The 16,932-nt window shown below is 36.2% G+C and overlaps 1 long non-coding RNA gene across 1 annotated transcript in view; it reads right to left on the bottom strand.

Annotated features, from left to right (window-relative positions):
• The window catches only part of LOC105481660 (uncharacterized), a 508,229-nt gene extending 491,579 nt beyond the window's left edge, over nt 1-16,650 (bottom strand). Inside the window, exon 1 of the long non-coding RNA XR_011614696.1 lies at nt 14,625-16,650. This is a non-coding gene — a long non-coding RNA (uncharacterized lncRNA). The remainder of the gene's footprint in view (nt 1-14,624) is intronic.
• Between the last annotated feature and the right edge of the window lie 282 nt (nt 16,651-16,932).

Raw genomic sequence — 16,932 nt, 5'->3', positions numbered from 1 at the left:
GAGACATATGAATAAAGACTGTGGCACATATACACAATGGACTACTATTCAGCCATTAAAAAAGAATGAGATCTTGTCATTTGCTTCCTATGTTCTCACTTACTCATGGGAGCCAAAAAATTTTTTAAAAATTGAACTCATGGAGATAGGGAGTAGAGTGTTTATTGCCAGTGGCTGAAAAGGGCAGTATGGGGAGAGGGGACATGTTAAATAGGTACAAAAATATAGTTGGATAGAATATACAAGATCTAATATTTGATGACACAACAGGGTGACTACAGTCAACAATACTTTATTGTACACTTTAAAATAGCTAAAATTATAATTGGATTGTTTGTAACGCAAAGAAAAGATAAATGCTTGAGGTGATACATACCCCGTTAACCCAGATGTGATTCTTTTTTTTTTTTTTTTTGAGATGGAGTCTCTCTCTGTCGCCCAGGCTAGAGTGCAGTGGCGCGATCTCGGCTCACTGCAAGCTCCACCTCCTGGGTTCACGCCATTCTTCTGCCTCAGCCTCCCAAGGAGCTGGGACTACAGGTGCCCGCCACCACACCGGGCTAATTTTTTGTATTTTTAGTGAAGATGGGGTTTCACCGTGTTAACCATGATGGTCTGGATCTCCTGACCTCCTAATCTGCCCTCCTCGGCCTGCCAAAGTGCTGGGATTACAGACGTGAGCCACCGCACCCGGCCCCCAGATGTGATCTTACATATTGTATGCCTGTATTAAAATATCTCATATACCTTATAAATATATACATCTATTATGTACTCACAATTTTTTTAAAAAATGTATCTTTGCAAAACAAAAAGTAATCCAGCAACATAAATATTATGAATATACCATGCATACACTTAAATACACCAAAATGTATTAAGATTATCAAGCAAAAGATTCAGTAAGTCTGAATTTTAAAACATCTGTATATTGATCAAACCTAAGTAGTGTGAGGGATTCTCATATCCTCACATTAATATCCAATCAAAAATCTTTAAAATATACTGAATCAAATTTAAAACAGAAAATCATGACCAAATTAATATATTAAAAAGCAATGAACAATATGATACAATACTATTGTTCTCTAACAAAAGTAACACCAGGACTCTGATAAATAGAAACATATCATAGACAGCAAGTGCACAGACACATCTAGAGATTTTATATGATTTCTGCAATATTTATATTAATAACATTTTACCCATATAAATTTAACACAGGAAGGAGTTAGCACTTGTTATCATTTGACAACAATTCTCCTGCAAATCATATCAAGTAAACCTAATTATTTACAGCTTTTTATACGGTTAAAAAAAAAAAAAAAGTCCTGTGAAATATGTCCAGGAACCCCTGGGAAATATTAAAGACAGCTTTATGTGCAAAGGATATCATTTAGGGTTTGATTTGGGAACGGCAAAATATCAGAAGTTGTCCAGAGGTTTCAACATTTGATTAAATAGAATCATGAGTTAATGAGAAAAAATACTCGGCTACCTATTTAAAAGAATGCCAGATTTTAAAAGAAAACATAGGAGTTAATATGATCTTAAAGAATCTTAGCTGTTTTAAAAGTGAGATTGTTAACTTAAATAATCAATGACACGAAAAATGTCAACATAAAGCACAGGACATTTTTTCTGATAAGACACAGAATCTCTGCTTCTTAGGCAGATTATTCAAAGATATAGAAAATAATGTCCTATTGAGGGCAGCCCAATAATCCATGGATATTTGAGGTTTTAACAACAAAAAAACTGAGTTTTAGTTTTTCATCAACACAACTTTTCAAACCAAAGAACAAAAGATACTTTTATTGACAAAAAATTATACATTAACTTTGGCTAGCTTTAAGCATGGCAAATACAATCAAACTTCTGTGAATCCTCTATGACTTTCTAAATCGATTCAGGTTTCATTCTAAATATTTTGCTTTCTCTTTCTGAAATAACCAGTCATTTTACTTTCAGACAAAACTACTGTTTTTCTGTAATGAAAGCACACCCTGCGTAACTTACACAAAAAACTTTTTTTCTGTTGCTATTGATCCTAGAAGTGTCTCACTAACAGATATTATGACTTTTACTCATAGTAACTTCAGCTTCAGAGAGAGAACTCGAATGTGGGTAATTTCAACTGTCTATCATACGCCAGAATTTTGCACCAATTAGCAGACTTTATGAACATACATATGAAAAGTTTTTATAGATATATACTTTTTCAGACTACAACTTCTGAGTGTGAAAAAGGATCCCATTTATTAACAGACACAAATATATATGTACCTTCTCTGTACCTCATAAAATGAAGCAGCAGAAACCACATAAACTTAAACTTATGCTTAGCAATTAATGCTTCACTCTTCTCTCTTATGTAGAAATTATCTACATACTCAGTGAGTATTCATTTACTAACGTAATTTAGTTTACGATGTTAATTTATATAAAGAACTTGGAAAATACCTTCAATCTGACACACTACCAAATATAGTGACTGTTGAAATAAAGTTTGTCAATTTAGTTAAATATCAATTCACATTTTTCGTATCACACATTTAATAGATGTAATATAGCTCCTTAGGACAGCAAACCTGTATGAAGTTAAGAAGAACCTACACAAGCAGAATAACATATGCTCAGTATTATAGTTAACACTGATAACTAAGAGGATGGAGCTGTTTTTATTGGACCAACACTTTAAACGAATATTTGTTTTCCAAAAAATATTTCTAAATTATAAGAATGTGAATTCTTGAGACATTTGGATTTCAAATTGACTGCTGAACTTCTCTAGTGAACTTTTAATTTCGTTTGTAATTTTTAAATCCAAAATTTCCATTTTGCTTTTATTATTGAGTTTCTGTATTTGAGAAGATATTGTCATCAACTAGGAAGAAATTCAGTCCCTGAACAGACCAATAACAGGTTCTAAAATTGAATCAGTTTTAAAAAGCCTACCAACCAGAAAAAGCCCAGGACCAGATGGATTCACAGCCAAATTCTATCAGATGTATGAAGATGGTACCACTCCTACTGAAACTATTCCAGAAACTGAGAAAGAAGGACTCCTCCCTCGCTTATTCTATGAGATCAGCATCATCCTGATACCAAAACCTGGCAGAGACACAACAAAAAAAGAAAACAAATCCAGTAACACATCAAAAAGCTAATCCAACACAATCAAGTAGGTTTTATCTCTGGGCTGCAAGGTTCGATTAACATGGAGGAACCAATAAATATGATCTACCACATAAACAGAACCAAAAACAAAACAAACGAAATAAATGATTTTTTATAAAATTCAACATCTTCATGATAAAAACTCCCAGCAAATTAGGCATTAAAGGAACATACTTCAGAAAATAAGAGCTATCTATTAAAAACCCACAGCCAACATCATCATTAATGGTCAAAAAAACTGGAAGCATGGTCCTGGAAAACCAGAACAAGACAAGTATGCCTTCTCTCACCACTCTTATTCAACACAGTACTGGAAGTCCTAGTTAGAGCAATCAGGCAAGAGACAGAAATAAATAAATAAATAAATAAATAAATAAATAAATAAATAAATAAATAAATATGAAGAGAGGAAGTCAAACTATCCTTTATGCAGACAATATGATTCTACACTTAGAAAACCCAATAGTCTCTATCCAAAAGCTCCTTAATCTGCTAAACAACTTCAGCAAAGTCTCAGGATACAAAATCAATGTACAAAAATCAATAGCATTCTTATATGCCAACATCCAACCTGAGAGCAGAATCAAAAATTCAACTCCATTCACAAATAGCCACAAAGGAAAAAAATACCTAGGAATACAGCTAACCAAGGAGGTGAAAGACCTATGCAATGAAAATTACAAAACACTGCTTGAAGAACTCAGAAACAAATATTTGTGTCAACAAACAAATGGAAAAACATTTCATGCTCATGGATAGGAAGAATCAATATCGTTAAAATGGCCACACTGTCCAAAGCAATTTTCAGATTCAATACTATTCCTATCAAACTACCGATGACATTTTTCACAGAATTAAAAAAATGAAACTGTTCCAAAATTCATATGGAACCAAAAAAGAGCCCAAATAGCTACGGCAATTCTAAACAAAAAGAACAAAGCTGGAAGCATCACATTACCTGACTTCAAACTATACTACAAGGCTACAGTTACTAAAATAGCATGATCCCACGATATGTTATCATGTTACAAAACAGACACATAGACCAATAGAACAGAATAGAGAGCCCAGAAATAATGTTGCACACCTAAAGCCCTCTGATCTTCAATAGAGTTGACAAAAACAAGCAATGAGGAAAGGACTCCTTATACAATAATTGGTGCTGGCATAACTTTATAGCCATATGCAGAATAAATTGCTACACCATCTGATCTAACTAAACTCCAGCTCCTTTGCAGATATAGTTTTTTAGGAAAGTTTTTGAGTTTATTTTCTGAACCAGGATACCTCATCTTTTTGTAGTCACACCCGACTTTATGAGCAGGGTGCTGGATTGGAAGTAAAGCTTCTGGTCTTCTCAGCTTTTGACTCCTGCATTGAAACCTCTACCCCAAGGCAAGCGGGGTACTGATGTTCTGAGCCTGGCATACCTGGAGTTGAACATCTACTTTATTAGTGTTAGCTGGGTAGAGGAAGGAAGCCTCCAATCTTTAAACAGCAGTTACTAAGAATTTACTCCCTGCAATTTGGAGCTGGTGCAATGATAAACGCTGACAGCTGCATTCCTGGTGAAATGCCATATCCCTTGATTGGGCCCTGAGAGGAAGCCCTGTTTATTTGGCCATACTTACTTAGTTTGGATAGTCATTGTGCTGACATGGGAAGGAGGAGGAAGAAAGGAGAGAGTGGGTCCTGGTTCAGTTGTTCTGACAGAGATGTAATTTATTTTCTTGAAATTAATTGTTTCTTCATGTGTTGTAAAACTTTAGGACAATTTCAGAGATTTATATGGTGGATTTTTCACAATGTTCACCATTTTTTTTTTTTTCCTTCTGGAGAGATGATCTGTGGAGTAGGTTTATAACGTTCCATGCATTGTTATTCTAAAATTGGAAGTCCAAAAGAAAGTTTCTTATGTTTTTCTCAGTGATAATTAAGGTGGGGTTATTTTTTCTTTTAGGAATTAGTTTAATTTCCTTGCAAATAGAAGTTCTTTTTCAGGGCATGCAAGTACACATCACTCACTTGCATCCAAATATACAGAACTGAATTGGGCTGCTCATGTCAGCATGTCTCCCTCATGCAATATGTCTTACGATATTACCCTTTTGCTCTTCACTTTCCAAATGGTCTGGAAATTTGTATTATTTCACCTTAGCTAAACTAGCACTGTTTCTTTTAATTCCTTTCCTAGCATAGTTTTCAGTTATCCTAAACCACATGAGACATTTCTAAGAGATTTGAAAGGTAAAAGTAAATCAATGACCATGTTATTTTTATACCCAGATGACTAAGAAAAGTGCAGCAAACACTGTTGTAGTTAACTCAAGTATTATTTTATCTGCTGAATCGCTTTGTTGATGAGGGGAAGCAGCAGAGTTTTCAGCTCCTCCAACTTGCTAGAGCCTTCTTTAGCCTTTGTGACTGCTGAATCAGGCGCATGCATAGTTCCGTGAGGAAAGGTACAAGTTTCTTTTGCAGGACACCACCATCATGGAGCTTGAAGATGGTGAGATACTAATATGTGTTCCATTCTGTCCTCATGGGTTACAGATTGATCCTGTAAGTTCTAGTTTTCCCTTCCATTCCCTACTTCACATTCATCTTCTCTTCCTGACTGCCACTGAGTTCAGGCTCTAGCACCCTAAATGCAAAGACAACAGTCTTACATACTTTATATAGACTGTATCCTACTGATAAACACTCAGAAGCTTAAAGGGCAAGACTTAGACTGACTGGACACATTTTATTATAAGAAAACTATATATATCATTAATGTTAGATTTTCTTTCTTCACTTCTCACTATATAGCGATTGGTACTTAAGATATAATGATCACATTACTCCTAACATTTTGACTACATTAGTTACCATTTGCAAATTAAAGTGAAGAACTTAATGTAATTCTGTGCTGTTGGGCACAATCCACCTACGGAAAACTATTATTAGGTACTTGCATGTGGTTTTATGTTTATTATGGTAAACAGAGATAAACTACTTTCACAACCAAAGTAAATGCATCTTAGAACAAGGAAATTATCTCTGTGACAGATTTCAATGCTTCAGGGCAATGTATATGAACTCATTTAGTTTATTCCTTTCTAGGTTTTTTGATTTTGCAGCAATGATATCAGGTCAACGAATATTCTGAGCATTCTAAGAATTTGATGACAATAGTTGTCTACATTTTTATTCTTATATGGTTCCCATTTAAAGACATAAAATTCTGTTTCTCTGCCTGTCTCTGTCTCAGGCATACAGACTTTAAAGATAAACCATGTTATGCGCTTGATGGAGCTCCCAGAAGATTTATCCATTGGCTGATCAATATTTCTCATTCATTATTTTCTAATGTGCTAAAAACATGTCTTTTGAAACCTTTGGTTAGGAAATAGCCACCATATTTTGAAGATATTAGCACTTTTAAAATGGGGCTAAATTAGTTCATTTCTGCATAACTTGGAATGCTTAATAGAGGAGACAATGTGCAGTCACTTCTCTCTTTTCTTTCTTTCTTTTTTTTTTTTTTTTTGAGATGGAGTTTCGCTCTGTGGTCCAGGCTGGAGTGCAATGGCACAATCTCACTTCACTGCAACCTCTGCCTCCTGTGTTCAAGTGATTCTCTTGCCTTAGCCTGCTGAGTAGCTGGGATTACAGGTGCCCACCAACACACCCACCTCATTTTTGTATTTTTAGTAGAGATGGGATTTCCCCATGTTGGTCAGGCTGGTCTTGAACTTCTGACCTCAAGCCTTCCACCCGCCTCAGCCTCCCAAAGTGCTGGGATTACAGGAGTGAGCCACCGTGCCCAGTCTGAATCTTCTTTTTATACTTAAGAAACTATTCATGTTAATTAATTCAAACACTATTGAGCTATTTTCTAATTAATTTGTCAAAGAACCAGATATTTTGATACACTGAAAAGTAATAGTTGGCTTCTATTGATGACCTATGTTTCTAGCTACGGTAAACTTCTCTCTACAAGGTGACCTTTGATCAAGATTTCTACACACCTTTTTATTCTTCCTTTTCATTGACCAACTCCTCTGTTTTCTGTTTAAGGCTTATACTACATGTAAGCAAGATCTTTTTGTATATGTAACACTGCACAAACCCATCAACTGGCTGGTGACATATATAAAATTATAAGATACCTATATGGGTTCCTAATATCCATTTGTAAAAGCATCATCTTTAATTAAAGCAACTAGAGATATTGCCTTTGCATCTTTAAATTTTTATTTATTTATTTATTTATTTATTTTTATTTTTCTATTTTCACTTGAGTTTCAGGGGATAGATATGCAGATTTGTTACATGAGTAAAGTATGTGTCACTGGGGTTTGGTGTACAAATGATTTTATTACCCAGGTAGTGAACATTGTATCTAATAGGTAGATTTTCAAACTTCAATCTCCTCCCACCCTCCACCCTCAAGTAGGCCCCAGTGTCTAATGTTCCCTTCTTTGTGTCTATGTGGACTCTGTGTTTACCTACCACTTATAAATGAGAAAATGCAGTATTGGGCTTTCAGTTTCTTCATTAATTCACATAAGATAATGGCCTTCAGCTCTATCAATGTTGCTGTAAAGAACATGATTTTGTTCTTTTACATGGTTGCATAGTATTCTATGTTGTATATGTCCCGTATTTTCTTTATCCAGTCCACCATTGATGGGCATCTATGCTGATTCTGTCTTTGCTATTGTGAATAGTGCTGCAATGAGCATACACATGTATGTATCTTTGTAATAGAATGATTTTTATTCCTTTTTGTATATACCCAGTTACATCCCCAAAGGTACATTGGGATTTGGGGTCGAATGGTAGTTCTGTTTTACATTGAGCGTTTTTTTCATGTGCTTGTTGGCCACATGTATGTCTTCTTTTAAGAAGTGTCTGTTTATGTCCTTTGCCCATTTTTAATGTGGTTGTTTGATTTTATTTGTTGAATTGTTTAAATTCATTTTACATTCTAGATATCAGACCTTTGTTGGATGGATAGTTCACCAAGGCCTATGTCTGGAATAGTCTGTCCTAGGTTTTTCTTCTAGGGATTTTATAGTTTTAAGTCATATATTTAAGTCTTTGAGTAAATTTTTGTGTATGGTAAAATAAAGGGATCCAGTTTCAATATTCTGCATATGGCTATACAGTTATGCCAGCACCATTTACTGACTAGGAAGTCCTTTCCCCATTGTTCATTATTGTCAACTTTTCCAGTGACCAGATGGCTTTGTAAATGTGTGGCTTTATTTCTGGGTCTTCTAACATATTCATTGGTCTGTCTGTCTGTTTTTGTACCGATAGTATGCAGTTTTGGTTATTGTAGCCTTGTAGTATAGTTTGAAGTCAGGTAGTGTGATGCCTTTAGCTTTGTTCTTTTCAAAATTTTGCTTAGAAATTTTAGAAGCATATAAGTATTCCTAGAGGTTTCCTTTCTCTATTTGTATATATCAGTTATTAAATATTTTATTAAACAGTATATAATGTATGAAAGTCATATTATTAACAAATGTGTATAAAATCATATTAAAATAAGAGCTCAAGGACGTTCTTGTTAGGCCAGCAAAGACATCTGCCAAGATAATGAATCATCAGCTACTCTGATGTTTAAGAACTGTGCTTCTGGAAGTTAACACTACCCCTATTACACAAATCATGCAATGAGAAAAGTGAACTAGACATTTCAAGTTGTAGGATTTTTATTTTAGCATATTACTGAAATGTAATGGACTAAGGAACTAAAGAAAAAGATGGGCAAAGAAATTGAGTTGTGAAAATAAACGTAGTATATAAACATATGCAGTTGTCTTTCATAGAATGAAGTAAATAGAGCATTGAATTACTGTCAGCAAATTAGTGCCTGAGAAAACATTTGGAGAGTCAAAAATCTGGGGAAGAATGGAGACCATTATCCAGATAATTAGTAAAAAGCAAATTGTTTCTCTTAAAAAACAAGAATGTATAAACTATCTGTCCACATTGATTAAAGTCACTGAATAAATATTCATCTGTCATTTCACATTCCCTGTATATATAGAACCTAAGAAAAGGTCATGTCATTGCAATGAAAATGACTGAATTTGACAGATGACAGGAAATGAGGTCACTCTATAGTAAATTGTCTCTTCAAGAGCAATTATCTATTCATGACATAAATCCTACACAATTCTAGTTTTCCTTTACATACCTATTTGTTTCTTCTTTGTCTTGTTAACAAGTGTTTTATTTGCTTGTATCAAAATCCCCTTCTGTTCAGTCTCAGTAGATGCTTTCATTGAAAACTGATGGATATTCTCCAGTGAATGCTGAAGAATGCCAGAGAAACACTATTTTCTTAGACAGAATCAATTTTCAAACAATAAACTTTCAGGAAAAGTAAAGAGTTTATTGCAGTAAATATACCCATACTTGATAATTACTTTAAAATTTTACTTAAAATTTCTTTTCATTAGCCATCTGAAGAAACCTCTGGAGAGGGGATAGAGTTTCACATTTTCAATTCACTTCAGATTTAGACTGGCCTCATCCTCTAGCCCAATAATAAACACACACCTTCACAAGTAGGGCAAGCCAATACATCCATTATTATTCTAGTAGGGACACTATGCTTCATTATAGGCCAAATTTTAATTTTTAAGTAATTATTTTGAATTGCAATAATTATTCATTTATCAAAAAAGTATATCTTCTTATGCTTTAATCTATCTGAAATGTAACTATTACCTTATTTTGATGATGGACACTGTAAAAATAATGTAATAGTAATATTTCAGATGGACTAAAACACAAGGAAACAACACAATGCAGGACCTCTTGAGAGGGAATGTTTTATGGACCACCTAACATCAGCTTGGGGGAAAATCATAATATTAATGATTTATCATGGTTACTTAAACTGTACAACTGTTGTTGGAATGCAAAGGATACAAGGATAATAAATAATACAAGGATTGACACAAAGACAATAGTAAAGGCAAATAGAAAATAATATCAGAGTATTTCAACTGATACAGAATTCTAAGTATGTAAGCTATCCCCTCTGCTGACCTTGTAAAAATAATTTTATCTCAATGCACAGATAACAATTATTAATAAATTGTAGCCACTAAAAATATTGTTATATCCTATTTAAACTCAGCATTTAAAAAATATTCACAAATACCTAAACATGTAAATGTCATTTTCAGATATTGTCAATATTCCACCAATGATTACTCTGATGCCTTTCTTATCTTCATGCACATGGACTTCTGGTGTGCTTTCACTTCCAACAGTCAGAACTTGCATCTCTTTACCAGACACTTGTCTTAGACTTCCATATCTCATTATGCCCCTGTGTACTAAGAACCTTAAGTGACAGGGAATTCATGTCTTCCAGCAGGTATCCCATAGACAATAATAAATAGGCAATGAGGTATAAATATTCTGGCTTTCTCGTTCCTGATAACCACAACTTATGTAAGATCTATATTATCTCCAAAACTCCAAAGCATCGTTTAGTCAAAGTTACCACCTGTGGAACTTTGCTTGATATTGTGTCTTTGCCTGAGCTCCTTAGATTTCTTACTTTCTCACTCTCATAGCACCCCACCTACCTCCTGGAATATTTCCTATGCACTTCTGTTTAAATTCTTGTTTCAGCATTTGCTTCTAGGAAATCCAAACTGAGACATCTGGTTTCCAATGTGGTTCTAAGTAGCAGAATCTCGGGATAGAATTCTCGAGTCTTCTTTGGCCAGATAATAATAGGGGCCATGGCATCCAAAAAAGTAGAGTATTGACTATTCATGCGATATGGTAGCATTATTGTAGCTGAGAATGCCTGTAGGTAATAGCGATGGGATTCACACTGAAGGGAATCTAATAGTTTCTAAAAAACATCTACCACTAAATAGATATGCAGAAAATAGTAATTTAAGACATAATGCAGCTAGGCACAGTGGCTTATGCCTGTAATCTCAGCATTTTGAAAGGCTGAGGCAAGAGGATCGCTTGAGCCTGGCAGTTCAATACTAGCCTGAGCAACATAGTAAGAACTTGTCTCTGTTAAAATAAAGTAAAATAAAATAAAATATTAGCCAGGTGTGGTGGTACACACTCATTATCTCAGCTACTTGGGAGGCTAAGGGGGAAGAATCCCTTGAGCCTGGGAGGTCAAGACTGCAGTGAGCTGTGATCATACCATTGCACTCCTGCCTGGGCAACAGAGCAAGATCCCGTCTCAAAGCAATTTTTTAAAAATTGCAAATTTATTTTTTCCCTTGAAGTCTAAAAACTAAAAGATTTTGCATTTACTGGTTTTGCTAAGTTCCACCGGTGCCCTGGAGGGAAACAAAGCTATCAAGCCAACTATTTACCAACTCATGGCATAGTGAGCATTTCAGATTGTCTTCATGGGATCAGAGACCTTTATCTCCAATACTTAGAGGCTTTGATCATAAGGTGAGCAGAACTACTAAGAAGGGTAATGTTTAAGCTTCAGCAAATCACCAGTGTCTAAGTAAACCAGGGGAACTGTTGAGAGATGCTTTTATTAATCTGGTCTCCTTATCAGTAGAGTAGATAAAACGCTGCTGAAAAAGTGGCGATCAGGTGGCAGCACCAAACCACTAGATGTATGACAGACATAATCACCTTAACAGACTCTGGGATCAAATAGAAAGCACGGGACATGACCTAAAGAGAATTATGACAGTGGTCAATTGAGTATAGTGTTCCTTGTGAAAAATTCATTAATAGTCAAAAATGTCTAATGATACATTTGTTATTAAAAAGAGAATGATTAGGTTGATATCTGCTGCTCCACTGAAAAAATTGCAATATCTTATATGGTATCTGAGATATTCCTCAGACCAGACATAATCAGTTGAAAAGACTAATATTTCTTGAAGAATCATACCATGACACACAAAATATATGCAGTAATAATCCCTCCATTCCTGTTCCAAAAAGATGTGTGGTCATTCACCTAAGTAACTGTAGACTGGGAAAAAAGGAATACACAAATTTTATAAGAGATATTTGACATTTTGTCAAAGTTACATTGATACTATAGATTGTCATTTGTGCAGAGGTAGACAGAAGACAGATAGTAAGCAGAAGCCTGGCCCAAGTTTGTTTCTCATCAGTTACAATACATCCAAGGTAGCTAATTAGCAGTGGCTCAGTATAAATTCACAATGGATATATACAGTACCTGTAAAAATGCATTAATTTTAATTTTTGCCGCTTCTCAAGATTTTAAATTAAAAGCAGTGACATATATTGAGAAGGAAGGCAGAGATCGAAACCACTTTCAACGGCACAAAGATAAAGGGTTATTTGTGCTTGTCATGTCTTCATTTATTTCACATTCTAGCCCCTGGAAAAAATAGGTTATTGTAGATGATGGTATACCTCTGCAATCTTAATCAATACTATCTCTGCCCTGATAGGTTATATGTTATGGATTTAGTATAGATATTCTTTTTTAAATGCATTAGGACAAAACACATTCACTCATTTTGGACAATACTACAAATTTAAGGTATTGTTCTAAGGTTACACTTATTCTTCTGCCCTCTACTACAATATATTCCAAAAGGACCTTGAAAATGTGTACATACCACATAAATACATTGGTTACATTGTGTCCATTAGACCTGAAGAGTACATAGTGGCAAAATCCTAGATGTCTTTCTAAGATAAAATCCAGAGGGTGGAAAATAAACTCTACAAAACATTAGTGATTTCCATAATGTATAAACTTTTAGGATACCAGGAATGAGGAGGATGACAAGAGATATCCTCCAGGCTGAAAGAAACGTCTTTGTATACTGGAGCTCGTACACCACCACTCTGTGCTTGGTAAGCCAGTTTGGATTTTGGCCTGCTTTGGGAAGGACTTCTCTGAATAATTACTGGATAATTTGAAGGCTGTCGGTGGTGAGTGGGTACAATGGCATATTCTTTTTGTTCCATGAGACCTCATGTATCCAGTTGTGCTACTGGAGATATCAGTGGTAGATTGTGTGCCATTTGGAAACTGAGAGCTCAACAGCGAGTTGTAGTGCAGACACCTAGGATTTAAGAACAAAACTGTGCTGTTTGCAACAAACAACCATATGTCATTTGCAAACTTTGAGTAGGCACACAAGCTGTCTACCAGGTAATAGCAATGGTCGGGCCGGGCACGGTGGCTCATGCCTGTAATCCCAGCACTTTGGAAGGCTGAGGCAGGAGAATGGCGTGAACCCGAGAGGCGGAGCTTGCAGTGAGCCAAGATCTCGCCACTGCACTCCAGCCTGGGTGACAGAGCAAGACTCCGTCTCAAAAAATAAATAAATAAATAAATAAATAAAAAATAAAAATGGTCAACCTGAAGTAAAGACTATTAGGTTCCAAGGACAAAGAAAGTTATGGTACTAGATAGCCAGTGCCTTAGGTCATAAACATCTATTCAACTAATTATGCTCCTTTAGCTTAAATTTATGTGCTGAAGGGATTTCTTTAGAATCTGCGGATGGAGGAAAAACAGGTCCTAGTTTGTGTATAGTTTACCTCAGTATGTTTTTATGAGCTGAAAATGATTGTTGCCAGAAACCACCACCACCAAGCATGGAGGTCCTTCAAAGACAGAGGTGAGTGACAAATCTTCTAAATAACAGAGTTCAGGAGATGCACCTGGCCATCCACTGTGAAGAGTGATATAGTCTGAGATAAGAGTATTTATAAACTCTTAGACAATGGCTAACAGCTTAGCTTGTTGGTTTGGGGGCTTGGAAGGAGCAATATTAGAAGAAAGAGATAAAGAGGTCTGGGAAATAGTCATGTGGGTGGAACAATGGTACCCAAGGTTTGAGAAAGGCTGAATCTCAAATTAATGCAGAACCTAGATCATACACTTCAAAAGAAGCACTAACCTCAAGAAGACAAAAATATTTATCACATAGATATTAGCCAGCCTCTATTCTCAGTGATTGAGCAGTGGGCTCATAAATTAAGTAGATGTACAGCTATGTGTAGGCCCAGCAACATAGTCTTCCTCTCACCAAGGCTGATCTGGTTATTCCCATTACTGAAAATCTAAATTGTGAGATGTAGAATTCCAACATATGTCTCAAAGAAATCCACCAGAAGCTGTGTCAAGTTGTTACAGTAAGGCTTTTCAAACTTTTAAAGGGCAGTACTTTATTCTGAAAAGGATCAACTTGTGTTTTTTGTAAGAGTTTGCCTTTTTGACTATAGTACATTGGAATGGCAGCACCACACAAGGACTAAGAGAATATCTCCTTTACTGTCACGGGATCCCACACAATACTGACACTGCACAGGCCAAAACTTCTGCTCTTCAATGAGAAGTATGACATCGTGGAACCTACTGCTCATGCCTCATAGTAAATTACTTAGGGCTGCCATTTTGATAGAACATTAGAAAGACCTTTTAAAGACATACATACTGTGCCAACTTGAAGCTCCTGATGGTGATGCAAAGCAGGTGAACCCCAAACTGAGGCTTAGTCTGGGAGGGTTCTTTGTTTTGCCCAGGAGAGATTCCAAGAATGAGCTGGTGGTAGAAGAAAATGGCTTTAGTTACGGCTCCAGTGGTATTACAGCTTAGACAGTGTTATAGGTCTGTGACTGATTCTGCAGAGCAGTGCAGCTACCCCATAGTGAGTGTGCTGAGAGAACCAGCTCAGGGCAGTTCTGCAGAAATATGTAAACCTACTTTTAATTACATGCAGACTAAGGGGCAATTTATGCAGAAATTTCTAAGGAAAGGGTAATAACTTCTGGTCATTTGATCATTGCCATGGAAAGGGGCAGTCATGCGTGGGTGTTGCCATGGCAATGGTAAACAAACATGGCACACAGGTGGGCATATCTTTATAGAAAGCTGCTTCTTCTGCCCTGTCCCTGTTTTAGTGAGTCCTTGATTTGGTTAGTGTCTGAATCCTGCCTCCAGAGTTGAGTCCTGCCTCCTATCTCAATGGCACACTATGGGTTTAGGATACTGTTTTTCAACATGCAGTATATGCCAGGAATCAATGGCCACTATGTAGCTCTATGCCTCTGAAAGAATGAATAAACACGTCTGGGAATCCAGGGGCTGAAGTAAGAATGTCTCTTCTCACCTTCACTGCAAGGAATTTATTTGAAGAATATATATTTCCTGTCCTTACAATTTTAAACACAGTATCTAGAGTTCCTGGGAAACACCAGGGAACACATTAAGACTTCCACTGAAAATAGATGTACCACTGCCATCTGGTCATTTTTATATACTTCTTACCATAAGCAAGTAGGCAAATAAATGAAACAAATTCTTAATCTTGATCATCATGAGATGGTAGGATATTAGACATTGAATGTGACTAGGAAAAAGTCAGTCTGGAAACTTTGGGAATCCACTGTCTGTCTCTTCATGATCCCACATATTATTGAACTGTGGTCAGGTAATGATCAGGCAAGTGAATGGTTACCAGAAGTACAGGGATGTGAGTCCTGAAGGGTACTCAGGAGAATATCATACACTACAGAAGTATAGACTACAATGGATGGTAGAGATTGTCTTTTCAACCTCAAAGGTGCAATGATTTGTTCTGATGAGGCTTGAAATATCTTTTGGCAATTATAGCCTTGGCAACAACTTCAGCAACAGGAATTACAGTTCATCGCAGTAATTGCTCTCTTGTAGTGTTCGACCCTTTGCAATCATGATGAGTTATCATTCTGAAGAATCTGTGTAGAGAATCCAGTGTGAGGCATGAGTGTATCCATGGCTGCAACAGATGTTGGTGTTGCTTTGTCTGTTCACTGTCGTATTCCTTCATCAGTTTTGTGCACACTGCTCTCCAATGTGCTTTTATTACCAACAACCGGAACTGAGGGCCTTTATAGAAGAGCTGCCCTTAGTCTCCTGGAGATCACGTTTTCTGCAAGTGCAGGTGTAGCTGGAAGTGCCTGCAAATTTACATTGCCTCAGGGGCAGTCCTTAGCTAATGTCTGATTGCTTCGGTACAATTGATTTGGATTTCACTGAAGTACAACCTACATTGCTTTATGAGCTCAGTGGGACTTAATATCACAAAAGTGCTTGCCCTTCTTCCTTTCTCAGGCCCACTCTCCCACTCTGTACTGGTCTTTTCTGGAAATGCTTCCTTTCTAATAAACCACCCTCATAGAATTCTTCATCTCAGAGTCTGCTTCTGGCAAACCCATTCTACAAAAAGCACAATGTGTCCTGGTGCAGTCACTCATACCTATATTTCCACCACTTTGGGAAGCCGAGGCAGGAGGATCACTTGAGGCCAGGGATTCAAGACCAGCCTGGTCAACATTGTAAAACCTCCTCTCTACTAAAAATATACAAATTAATCAGGCACTGTGTGCAGTGGCATGTGCCTGTAATCCAAGCTACTCGAAAGGCTGAGGCAGGAGAATTGCCTGAACCCGGGAGGTGGAGGCTGCAGTGAGCTGAAATTATGCCACTGCACTCCAGCCTGGGCAACAGAGTGAGACTGAAAAAAAAAAAAAAAAATTAGCTCATTGTAAAAATAATGTTACAAATTTACACTAGGAAATTTATTATAAATTAGAGTAAAATAAGCTTAAAGATAGTAAGATAATATTATGCCATAAATGTTGCAATATATACCTTTATTATTATTCACTGGTTTAGCTTTCCCTATCCATTATATAAATAAAGATAATTTTTAAAAAATAGCTGACTATATTAGTCAGTAAAAACACACATACAAAATAACT

Source organism: Macaca nemestrina, chromosome 16, assembly GCF_043159975.1.
Source record: "Macaca nemestrina isolate mMacNem1 chromosome 16, mMacNem.hap1, whole genome shotgun sequence".
Classification (NCBI taxonomy): Eukaryota; Metazoa; Chordata; class Mammalia; order Primates; family Cercopithecidae; genus Macaca; species Macaca nemestrina.
This window is presented reverse-complemented; position numbering and strand designations above follow the sequence as displayed.